The sequence below is a fragment of the Taeniopygia guttata genome, chromosome 20 (genome assembly GCF_048771995.1).
Source record: "Taeniopygia guttata chromosome 20, bTaeGut7.mat, whole genome shotgun sequence".
Classification (NCBI taxonomy): Eukaryota; Metazoa; Chordata; class Aves; order Passeriformes; family Estrildidae; genus Taeniopygia; species Taeniopygia guttata.
In genome coordinates this window covers 5,155,567-5,168,562 of record NC_133045.1, presented here as the reverse complement: position 1 = coordinate 5,168,562, position 12,996 = coordinate 5,155,567, and positions in this window count along the sequence as shown.

Below are 12,996 nucleotides of genomic sequence, written 5' to 3'. Positions count from 1 at the left end.
AGTTTTGTGAGGTCTTTCTTTTTTATTTTGCAAAGGCAGAACTGCAGAAGTCAGTGTGCTGTTCCACAGCTTCTCTTGCAGAGCTTTAGGGGAGAACACCTTAGCCAAACACAGCTTACTTTCCAAAACATGCTCACCTTTGGCTGATGCAGCTTGGGGTTTCCTTGTGCCTACACTGCTCTGAAGGAGAGGGCAGGTAGGTCAGAGGACTTCAAGGAGAAGGAACTGCTGAAACCGTCACTAAGGTCCCCATAAATATTCCCCGTGGACCTCATTACACATTTGAGCAAACATTACCTTCACTCACACAGCTAAATTTCCTGTTTGCTTGGCTGATCAATTCCTCATCAAATTTTAATGTGGGGTTCAGGCCGTCTGTGGCAGTTTTAATTAGCCCTAAGATTGCACAGCGTTGGAGGCAAAGCTAAGAACCATGGAAGTCGCCTCTGCCTACACGGAAAGGTGGAAGGGGGCTGGGGAATAGTTGCAAATGAAGAGGCCAAGAACTAATTAGCTCTTGTTACTAGGTTAAGCCTGCTCTCTAGTGGTCACATCACACAGCAATACAGCATCGAAAAGCCTATTTTCAGGTTTCAGGAAAACCTGAAACCGTGGCTGGATTCCTCTCCATTAAATACGAGGGGGAGAAAATGCACTGTATACCCTGCTTACCCCTGCTGCTGCAACTTCCAGCATTTCTTTCCCTGTAAACACTCCTGCTTTCTTCCCCCCAACTCCAGAAACGTGAATATTTTTATCGGGGCTCTGTTTTGGGAGGAGAGAAGAGCGCAATGAACTGCAGCTATTTAAGCAAACACACTGTGCTGCAAGCCCACAAACAGCTTTGGATGACGAAGAACACACAACCCATACACACCCTGTCCAGAACCAGCAACCAGAAACGGGCACCAATGGTCCATAGCATTGGCCAGGAGTATTTTGACCTGTAGCTGGCTGCTGCAACCCTGAAGTTCTCTGCATTTTGCTGTCATTCTATGTAAAGGCTCTAATTTAGCTGAGATTAACCTGCATCCTTCGGCAGCGAAGGCAGTCACATCATTTTGACATCCAGCACAAGCACATAAAGAAACCAAGTATGCAGCATGGTTTCTCCCATCCTTAATGTAAACAAGATAAATCACATCAACACTGAAATGTAAGTCTTTGATCAGTGGTCTTTCCATCAAGAAGCACTGCTGTGTCTCACAACCTCCTGAGAAGAGCTTTGTTTCCCAAAAAGTACCACACATTGCACCAGGGGTGAGCAAGAGCAGTTTTCCACAGAGAACTCTTGGTGATTTTATCAGCAGGTGCTGCTGCATGGCAGTACCCTGCTTCATTCCAAACCCAGGCACAGCCAATCTCAGGTTTGTGTAGCTTGATATGAACTGAATCATACAGTCAAACTTCTCCAAAATTCACCCGATTTACATCCAGGCTGGAAAAGTGAGAATCTGTACTGACTTTTAGAAAAGGCAAAAAAAAAAAAAAAAAAAAAAAGGGAAGGGAAGGGAAGGGAAGGGAAGGGAAGGGAAGGGAAGGGAAGGGAAGGGAAGGGAAGGGAAGGGAAGGGAAGGGAAGGGAAGGGAAGGGAAGGGAAGGGAAGGGAAGGGAAGGGAAGGGAAGGGAAGGGAAGGGAAGGGAAGGGAAGGGAAGGGAAGGGAAGGGAAGGGAAGGGAAGGGAAGGGAAGGGAAGGGAAGGGAAGGGAAGGGAAGGGAAGGGAAGGGAAGAAAAAACAGCTGAAAAGACCTGAAAGTGAAACAAATTTCTTATTTCCTTGCAGCTTGGGAATAGTTATTTTAAGTATTAGTCTGCACAGTGCAACAGCAATGGATGTATTGAAAACAGCTGCTCATTTCAGACAAACAGCAAACTATATTCAGTTCTGATTTGCTTGAAATGATAAGTTCTTTGAGCCCCTAGGAATAATATCAGCACCTGCAAATGCACCTATTTACCACAGAGACACTGTAGCATATAAAGCTGCTGGTGCTACAAGGAATAACCAGTCCCTATCATTTACAGAACAGATACCAGGCTTACCCAGCAAGTGCACATTTTCAGACTCAAAGTATGGATTTTAGTTGCATATATCCATTAATAAATGGCAAGATGTTCAGCTTCAGTCTGACAGGCAGAAGATTTGCACTATTACATGGAAAAGAGCAGAATAAATACTTAACCTGAGTCTAACCTCCCTGCTTGAAACCTAGATGCACTTAATTTAGCAAGTACAAATTAATTAGTATTATTAAAATAGCACTTAACACCAGGAACAGGCAGACTGCTAGTATTTAAAAAACACATTAGCTGGTCGTCATAAGCTCCGTGTCTAACAAGGCCTGGACCAGGTAATGCTCTTTTTGCCTACATCAGGAATTGCATATTAAAAAACCTACAAAAAACCACCTCTTTTTCCAGGTAGTGCTGGGCTCTAAACACCAGAAGAGCTTGACCCTACACTTTAGCATAAACCTGCCTCAGTTTGGGGAAAAAAAAACAAAACTTACAAAACAAATTAGAAAGGACAAATATCACTTTCTATATAGTTAGACAAAGATTGAGGAAGAAGCATTCTTAAGCAGAATTAATTTACAAGACAAATAAGTATTTTTTATTAGTAAATTCATCAGGGAAGGGTTTTCTAAACCATTTCAAATTCTTTGTAAAATTTCCGAAACCTTTATTGCTACAGATTATGTCAAGCAGCAGCAGCACTTTTGCTTTGCTTCCCTCTTCCAGCTTTCACAGATAATTTTCATCTGTGTTTGTTTGGATTTTCCTTGAAAATAGAAAGCAACTATCCCTAGGCTTTAGTCATTTTGTTTAAAAGCAAAAGAACCCACATGTAAGTCAATACAACTGTATTAGCTCCCACCGTAAGGTGAATTCCAGCAAGTCCAAAAAAAATCTTTGATTCTCATGTCAACAAGTCTTTCACCTCAGAGCATTCCACAAGCCAGCCCACATCTCAGAAACTTTACAAATATTGTAGGGAAAGGCATTCTTCCTCCACAGCCCCTGGAGAGCAGGATCTGGCCTTTTATTTGCTGCTTTATTCCCACCCCAAATGCCACCACTGTGTGTAGCTGCTGTACATCAGCACTCATTTAAGACAATAATGTTCAAATACAGACTCCCACCAGCACCAGAGAGGCAGATTCGAGGTGTTTTTGTGGGTGGAAAAGGAGATACACCCTGCTTCTTGCAAATAATCCTATGGGATGCTAATTGCTTCAGTCCTGTGCTGTTTGCCAGCTATGGGATCAGAAGTGATGAGCTACAGATGTCAGAATTTTTAATAGTGATAAATGCACTACAGCCAGCTCCAGCTCTAGCTGCCACTGCAAACACTTATCACTGAGGCATAACTCCTTCCTCCAGCCCAGAGCTCGGGTGCTGACAGAAAACCAAGGTTTCTCTGGCCCCACAAACCCAGAGCCACCATCAGGATAAAGGAGGTGTCATTTACCACAGGCAGTTTTCATTTCCAAAGGGTTTCCACTGTCAAGAGTTCTCCCCAAATCAATGTTATCAATCCTACTTGTAATTTTACAAACTTCAAAGGGTTAAGACAGCAAGCACATTTATTGACTGGTGCTTCTTGGTAGGTTCAGTAAAGCATGACTGATTAGAGCCCCCAGTTCTAAAGAGCCCAGCTTTGTGAGGCTGGAATAAATGGGAGTCTGTCAATAACTCAGATCCAGGCATATTGACATAGTTTACAGCCTCAATAGGCAATTAACACTTTACAGTGGATATTACCCAGTGGCCTCCCCATGTTTTACTGCACATTTTCTGCCGTCAGCTGCAATATTGAAGGTTTGGAATAAAAATGATATTGGACAGACAGCACCTTTGTTCAGCTGCACAAAAATTTTTTTTAACATCTGGGAGAGATCACAGTTTCATTCCTCTTTATTCATTCTCTCACACCCCTTGCTTCACTTTCTCTGTCATTTACAGTTCCTAGTCTGCATTGGTGAACTTAAGAAACTCTCTTAACTAAGTAATTACTTTGGTTACATACCAAAACTCCCTAGGAAAACCCCAAAAGAGGGACAACCCCAGCCTTTCCTCCTACCATGGGAGACGCTGAGCAAGTTCATGAACAAATGCTTTTTTGGCAGACAAATTATACTGACAAACAAATGAAATCATCCCAGAGCATTTAAAGCAGAAATAGCTAAAAAAAAGTTTTCACAAGCATTTCTTGTAGCCAGGTGCAAGACTGTATTCCACTTGGATCAGAACTGCAACACGGCTCCTAAACCCATCTTTTAAATCCCCTCAGACATGGTGACTCCACCACAACCCTGGGCAGCCTGTGCCAATGTCCAACCTCCCTTTCAGGGAAGAAATTTTTCATCATATCCAATCTAAACCTTCTCTGGTGCAACTTGAGGTTGTTACCTGGAATAAGAGCCTGACCCTGGATGTCTGTAATTGCTGGATGTCCTCTTTGAATTTCTCTTGAGGGACTGAAATAGAAATACTGTAGCAGCTTTCTTCCCTTGCCCTGTCCCTCCATGAAACCAGGCATTTCTCTCTGCCATTTCCACAAGTTCAATAGAAAAGGCCGCCCTGGCACAGTGCTGGGAGAGATCTGGCTTAAGCTTGCTACAGGAAACAAAGTACAACCTGTTCCAGAGCTGCTACTTGAATAAAACCAGCACTTCAAACCTTTTGTCTTTAATGACTTTGAAAAATGAAATACATATACAGGATTTGCCACATACAAATCACACTCTTTCTCCCAAGCAGCCACAATCCTGGAAGTCCCCTGGACTTGCAAGAGGCAAAGGGCTTGTCAGGAAATAAAGCCCTGTCCAGCCTAAGTAGGGACAGGCAGCTGTGGCCTTAAAGAATCATGGTTGTTATTACATCTACTAAAAGGAAAAAGAAAAAAAAAATTCCAAACAGTAAGAAAATGAATCCCCAAAAGCTGCAGTGAGTTTGCACTGATGTTATTTCTTCTGTGGCCCATGTTTGTGGGAGCAGGTGATGTCCCCATCCTGCTTGGCAGAGGCACAGCCAGCCCAGCCTGGCAGCCTGAGCTGTGACCCTTGCGTGGCTGCCAGGCAAGGACATCTGGCTGCTCCTCTGATCTGAAGTCCTGTGGTTTCCTTTGTGATGTGGCAAAGCATATGGCCCCCAGTACATCTGTATAATTAATGTGAGGGGAAAATATGAGTAACAACAGAAAAAGAAAAAAAAAAAAAAAAAAAGAGCCCTCAAAGAACAGAAGCTGTTCAGGGTCAGCAGAAGGTCTGATAAAATAAAGATGTAGTACAGAGTCACAGGATGGGTTAGACTCCATGCATTGGGGTATTTAGGGGATGAAGAATTTCACCCTGTGCCACAAGGGTGAAGTTTTCCAAGTTCTCCATTTCTTGAAACATCTGTTCCACCACTTTCTTACATTCTGCAAGCCCTGCAGGGCAGGGACACTTCTGTATTTACAGATAAAGTCTCTATTGGACCCAATATAGAAACAAAAATAAAAAAGTAATTTGCTTATTGCAGCCAGCAGGAGTTACCATATCTGCGAAGTTTGTTTTAAACTGTTTGTTGTGTTTTGCCATCCTGGGGCTTTTTGGGACATTTTACTGGGGTGTCAGACTGAGTTTATGGGGACAAGTGTCCTATAAAGAACAGCAAAGGTTCAGCAGCAGCAAGGGCTGTGGCTCTTGAGGAGAAAAGCTGGCAAGCTGAGCTGCTTGTCCTGTGAGCCACCAAAAGCCACAGTGCAGTGACACTGAGCTAAGAGCAGCCACGCTGGGTGAGGACCCAGAGGCAGTGGTGGCATCAGGGGACAGGGACTCCGAAGCCAGCAGCTCACCTCAGAGCCCTGCTCCACTCAGATCTTGGTTCTTTGCAATTGCACTGGTTGAAAATAAAACAAAACAAAAAAAAAATAAAAAGGAGAAACAAAAGTAAGCTTTCTTCTCTTAAAGGAGAAAGGGAAATCCTGAAATTCAAAGGAAACTTCTCATGTGATTTATAGTATGTATAAAAAAACTGTTACCAGGGAAGTGGGAAGTGTTATATTAATTTCTTCCCTCTATACACACCAAAGGTCATAGGTAGGGGATGAATTTCCACACTTTATACTTAAACACTGTTCTGTTCAAATCTCTCTTATGACACCCTCCTTGTGAGGATTTCATTTGTATTTGTTAAACTCTGAGTGTCATTTAGTTGCATTAATGGATACTTAACATGCTACCAAGTATTTTTTGGTAAGCCTTTATTTCAGAGTTCCCATTATGATTAATTCATTTTACTCTGAAAGCAATAGCCCCACTTGTAATGTATTTTTCTGGTATTAACATGCCTCTGCAAGCATGTCTATAGGTGCTCGAGTGCAATTTATCATTAGTTAAATGAGAGTTAATGGACACTAAAAGTGCCACTTATTTTCTGAGTGATCCATTAACACACACACACAAAAGGAGACAAAAGCTGGCCAGCAGATTCTGTTGGTAGGATAACTGAGAGCTCTGCTCTGCACATGTCAAATTTGTTTTGATACCAGGGTGGCCTTTAAAGCACTGAGTGGTTGCATATCTCAGGTGTCTGAGTGCAAGCAGCTGATGTGAAAAGGAGAGGAGAGGCTGAAAGTTTGTACCGAACACTGGGGAGGAAGGAGGCCAGAGCAGGAAATGCTTGCCTGAATCCAGGCAGACAGAGATGATGTGGGTGCTGTTAAGTGAACAGTTCTGAATGCTGGGTAACTTCTGGCAAACACCAGAATTCCTTGGTGACTGCTTAGAAAAAAATCTTAGATGAGTTAAACTGGTTTTTACTATAAGTATCACTGCTCAGCTGATATAGTAATAATCCCACTAGGCCTATGCTTTAGTGTCATCTTTCATAAATTATAAATATCTCAGTATTATAATACTAATAAAGTGGTCAATAAAACAGTCATTTCAGCTGGGTGAGGAGGAAGAAAGGATGTTTTTTCCTAGTATTCAAACTGAAGTGAAAGCAAAGAATGTTAAGCCTTGTGAATCATTTTATCAAGAAATAAATCACTGAAACAAAGTTGGTTGTGGGGCATAAGCTTCCCCACCTTATATCCCATAACATTTCTTCAGAAGGTGAGACACAAGAACCCCAAACCCCTGAGTTCTGCAAACCCAAACAGTTCCAGGTGCTACAGCACCTGCAGTGACTCAGTTCAACCTGAGGGCTGTCCCAGCAAGGAGCAGATGCCAAAACCTCATGGAAAACACTGCCAAGCCTCTTATCAAAATTAATACACTTTTTTTTTTATTTACTCTTAAATTAGATGCCACCATTTCCAACACACACCCCCAAACTGCAGTTCATCTTGTTGAATACTCTAAAATTCAAGGAGTTAGCAAAACATCCTCCAAGTTCTCAGTCCTGCATCAGCTTACAAAGGTCAACACTCATCAGAGTCATAGAAACACGTAACTGGGACAGCTTAAAGTAAAACCAGAGCCTATTTTATCCATTTTTCCTTAAGAACAGAGATGCTTTGACATTATTATTTGACAGTATTATTCCATTTGAATGTGAAAGACAAACATAGGTGTAGATAAACATTATTTCCAAGAAGGGGGTAAGACCCCATAACTTACCTAGATATATAATATACATTATATATATATATATATATATATATATTCTTTTAATATATATTGTGTATTTATTTATATCCAGAATTTGTATATTTTTTTTATATACAAGGGAAAAAGGACCGCCAAGGGGTACCACATCCAGGCAGGAGGAGCAGAGAGAAGAGGGGATGTGGGTCTTGTCAGGTCACAGGGAGCAGGTGGAAGGGAGATGCAGAGACAGCAGAGATCTGTGTGTAACAGAGCAAGGCACAGCAACGTGGGCTGTTTTTGCTGCCTGTTCAATCCTTCCCACAGTTGTGGCCAGGCTCCCAAATTCCTTATTCCAGCTCTGTTCCTCTCTCAGTGAAGGTAAATGTACAGCTCAACAGAGCATGGTAAAACAGCTTCATAAACAACCTGAAAAGCAAATAACTGAAAGCATTTTACTTTTAAAAATCTACTTTCATCAGTTTAAGGCAATTAGTTCAGGGAGATGATGATAAAGCAGTGAAGGTTGCTGCAAGTGACAGCAAGGAAACTCCTGACACAGATATGATAGAGATTGCAGGAATAAACACTTCCCATGTTTCAGAAATCACATTGTCATCGATGTTTGCAGGCCCTGAAATTAGCTGAAGTCATCAGGAGCTGTTGGCAGCAGTTTCTTGGATTGCTTTTGTTTTTTGCTGCAAGATTCTCCATTTGTAGCTTGAACCCCTCACACCTGTAACAGCTTTCAGTCGAGTTTCCCTCTCTCTGTAGCCAAGGAACAACCTCCACAAACTGATGCAAAAATCCAGGTCCCTGGGCCTTCTGCAGCCTTCTCCAGCACCTTCTCAGCCTCAGAAACACAGCCCAGGGGCTGTGAGCTCAGCCCAGGCTGGCTTTGTCTGAGGCAAAACAGATCCTCCTTTTTTGTGTTCCCTTCAGAAACAGTTTTTTAAACAACAAGAAAACACTTAAATTGTCAGGATTTCCCCCCAAAATGTGTATTGCTGTTTTCCATTACTCTGTTTTGGTATGTGTAGATCAGAAATTAGGCATGTCACCTCTACCTGAAGAGGGCTCACTGAAAGCTCTGAAAAATCCTAATTAATTATGAAATGTCAGAAAAAGCAAACACTTCTGCAAAGATCCCAGAGATATTCACTCTTTGGGGTCACTTCATCCATTCCCTACAGTCATGGTATTGGGCACTGAGCTTCCATTTATAAAATAACATTTGGGGGAATTTCCCCTGCACTGCTCAGTCCTGTGTAATTTTTTAAAATAGCAATGAGCTGTTTCCAGCATTTTGTTCCTGGAGTAGAGGACCCATACTCCAGGAGAGCCTCTCCATGCAGGACAGGTCACTCTAGGACACAGGAGGATGGGGCAGGGACCCTGGTGAGGGCAGGCTGGCTCTCCGTGCGTCCCCACAGCCTCTGGAGAGCTGCTCAAAGCCAGCACATGACTTCTGCAGAAGGCAGCACAGGATGAGCCCTCCTCTGCTTCGTTGTGAAGGTCAGAGGTGTCCTGATGGACAGGAATTTTCCTCCCTCCCTGGCCCTGCACCTGGCTGTCTCCATTTGCCAATTATCAAATGAAGCAAAGCAATAAATCATCACCTCAGAGGCAAGTCCCCTGCAACCACAGCATCCCAATTCTATGGCACATTCCACAGTGAAATCAGTGTGCTCACACAAGGGCACATTTTGTTCTCTTTCCTTCTGTTTCCCACCACTTTAGATGGTTCCCTTGTTCTCCAGTACCCACAGATGACATCTCTGAGGCAGTTACCAGGTTGGTTTATCTTTTTTTTGTTTTGCTTGTTTGGTGCTTTTTTTTTTTCCCTTTGCACTCCTTAAAACCCTTGAGGAAGTAGAGTACTTAATCAGGATTTTTAGATTAACTCCCATACGCCAATCCCAAACTTCTTTTCTTCCTCCAGAGACGTGAACAATATAAAAGATAGTTCAGCAAGGCAGATGAGTCAGTGGATAGAACCCTAGGAGAGATGGAGCTCCAGCACCAGGGCTGTTAAATTGCATGTTCAAAGTATTGAAACTGGTTTAATCTGTAAGATTTTTGCCTTCTGCCCACAGACCTCACTTCAGTTCACTGCCCCGATGGTATTCAGTGATGCTGGGTACAGGGAGAAAGGTCTTCAGTTGGGGAAAAACAAAATCATCTCAAAAAGGGTTTAGAGGTTTCAGTCCTAGGTTTTTCTACCATGTTTGTAGAGAGAAAACCCTTGGAGTAAAATTTCTAAACCCTGACACTTAGCTCAAATTCTGAACAGCCAGTATGAAGTTGTTTTTTATTATATTTCTGCATTTCAGAAGACAGAATAAAAAGGCATTTTTGGCTAGTCAACAGAAGAGGTGGAGAAAGTCAGTATGAATATGCAAATATACACAGATCATGGCAGACAAAGTCTACAAATGAAAGATCAAACTCATGTTTCTCAGCTTGAATTTGTCTTTGCCTTTTGACCTTATTGAGGTACAGTGAATTGCTTTCAACCTTGCCTTAGCAGCTAAGAAAGGTGAAAATGCTTACTCTTTCTGTGGAAATGAACAGAGAATAGAAGTTCAACAAATACCAAGATTCACTTTGTCTTAATGTTATTGCAAAGGAAGAGAGAAAAGCACAGGTTATGGGTATTGAGATCAGAGCCACTGAGTGAACTTTTAGCTGCAAATATGAAAGAAATTGGAACATGCAAGAGACCTGAGTTCATCAAATCATTTCCAACAGCACAGGCAGAGCAAGGGAGAATCCTTACAAACAGAAATCTTACTGCCAAAGGCCATCATTGCATCCAAGTAGTTTAATCCTGCACCCAGCCTTAATTTCACCTCCAGGTTTGGTCTTTTGTCTCTGCCCACAGGATTTGTGTGCACAGTTGGCACATAGGGAGACGCCTCATATCCTTCTTTTAAAGGTAACAGAAAAATATAGTGGAGCCTCCAATTCTATTTTTTTCCTATCTTTTTGATGGTGAAAGAAGATCTGACTTTCAATTTGTCCCTTTTGTCTTCCTTTCCATATGGCTTGTTTGTGGTTCAGTTATTGTGATATTCTCCCTACAGATAGTGATGCTGGGGGAATCTGGTAATACTTAACAAAAATACAAAAATAAAAGGATGCTGTCTGCCAAGCAGAAAGTAATTAAGGAACCTGGAACACAGAGGCAATAAAGCTACTGAAGGAACAATGTTCATTAAGCAAGACAAAGCACAGCAGGGCGTGCAGAGCTGGCCCTGTCCCTGTGCCCTACACACCACCAGGTATCCAAGGGCTGAGCTGCACTTCGGAGGCTGTGAGGCTGCAAGCCAGGAGCCAAAGGAACAGAGCACTAATGAGAGGAAAGCCCAACATACAACCTCTCACTTCTCTTCTAAATCAGCCCTTGTATAAATTAAAGTCCATCAGCTGGCTGAACAAATAATTCCCAATACCATTCTTAGCCTAAACTTGCTCCTCAGTGATATTCTATCACTGTATTCTGCTGGATGAATTCTAGACTGGCTGAAGAATGGCCCTCAGTAGAATTTACTGCTCTGGGTTAGGGATCTGTTAACTCTGCCTGGCTGGCACAGCATTGCCTCTGCTTCTGAGCAGGTACCTGTACACAACTGAGCAACAAAGCAGAAACAAACCCCTCAACTCCAGCCTCTCTGTTTACAAGTTCAGTTTCTTCAATCATGCTCATGGAAATCCTTGTGTCTTCAGGCAAGTTGCAGTAAAACAAACTCCCCAGAAACTCCAGGAAACATTTACCCTATAATGTGACAGCTCTAATTCTGGGGGATGCCAGCTCCCGTCCCAGAAGCTGCTGCATTTCACTGCTGATTGAAAAGATCTCGGGTCCATAGTATTCAGAATCATTTGGTTGTATCCAAAACTTTCTTTTAAGTGACAGTGGTTGTCACTGAATTTAGTTTTCCTGTGTTACCACAACACAGGAAGTTGTTATTGTTCCCACTTCCAGAGACAAAGAAAATTGTCTCATTCAAAGTCACACAGAAAGCATGTGGCAGGAATAGGAGGTGGAGCCAAATCTCCCACTCCTTATCATACCCTAATTCCTGAACTCCTTCATCATGACCTAAGAAATTTGGGGATTTTTTTTCCCTTTGTTTCTTCTTCTTCCTGTCCTCAGAATTTATTTACGTTGTATTTTAAACCTTTTCCGTTCAGCCCTTAAGGCCAGAAATATGATTTGAACCACAAGCACACACGACTCCAGGAGTTACCACTGTCTGAGTATTTCTCTCAATTCTTGCCAACTGGTTGCAACGCCACATTTGTATTCCATACTCTAAAATGCTTATGGAAGAGGTAGTATGCACATAACCAAAACCCCAGATAATTTGAAAATTATTTAAACATTTGAGTAGTCCCACCAGGGCCAATTCAAAGTTGCAGCACGTGTGATAATGTCAGAGTTTAATTATAGCCCACAATAACCTCCTCTAGTTTGCTGCTTTCAAACAGGAAAGCAGGAGCTGCTGGGAGCACGTGAACAGATGATGACAATTTTGCTGACAATTAACTACACATTATCAAGGTTGCTTTTAGCTAAGCCCAAAAAGTGTATCTGGACCCTGATCCCAATGGATATCTGCTACTGAAGGAGGCAGGGCAGCTTCCCAAGCCCATCCCAGCAGCTCTGTCATGGGACAACCCTAAACCAGCTGCATCCCAGGCTGGGCTGGTGCTGTGCAGCTGGATCTGAGCCAACAGCCACATCCTGGCAAAATGGCAATGGCACTGGGACTGTGGAGCTGGGCACTCAGACAAAATCCCGGTGAGATGGTTGGCATTCATATTTGCTTTGGGAAAGAAATATGAATAGTTTGCATTCATATTTACTGGGTGCTGAGGCCAGACCTGGGACAAGACTGATCACCAGAGGGTTTAGCAGGGTTAACCCTTGGGCTCAATGAGCTTCGAGGTCTTTGCCAGCCTTAATTATCTACACACAGGTCAGGGGGTGCCAGGGCAGCCCCACAGCCCCATGTCACACTGGCACTCGTGGTCAGGGCTGGAGATCAGGGGTGAAAGCTCCGTGCAGGACAGCAGCTCCCAAAGGCACAGCTCATCCCTGCCCTGCCCTGGGATGGTTCTTAACCAGGATTTTTAGATTAACTCCCACACACCAATCCCAAACCTCTGTTTTTCCTCCAGAGAAGTGAACAATAGAAAAGATAGTTCAGCAAGGCAGACGAGTCAGTGGATAAAACCCTAGAAGAGATGGAGCCCCAGCACCAGGGCAGTTAACTTGCATGATAAAAGTATTGAAACTGGTTTAATCTGCAAGATTAAAAACTCCCCAGAAACTCCAGGAAACATTTACCCTATAATGTGACAGCTCTAATTCTGGGGGCTGCCAGCTCCCATCCCAGAAGCTGCTGC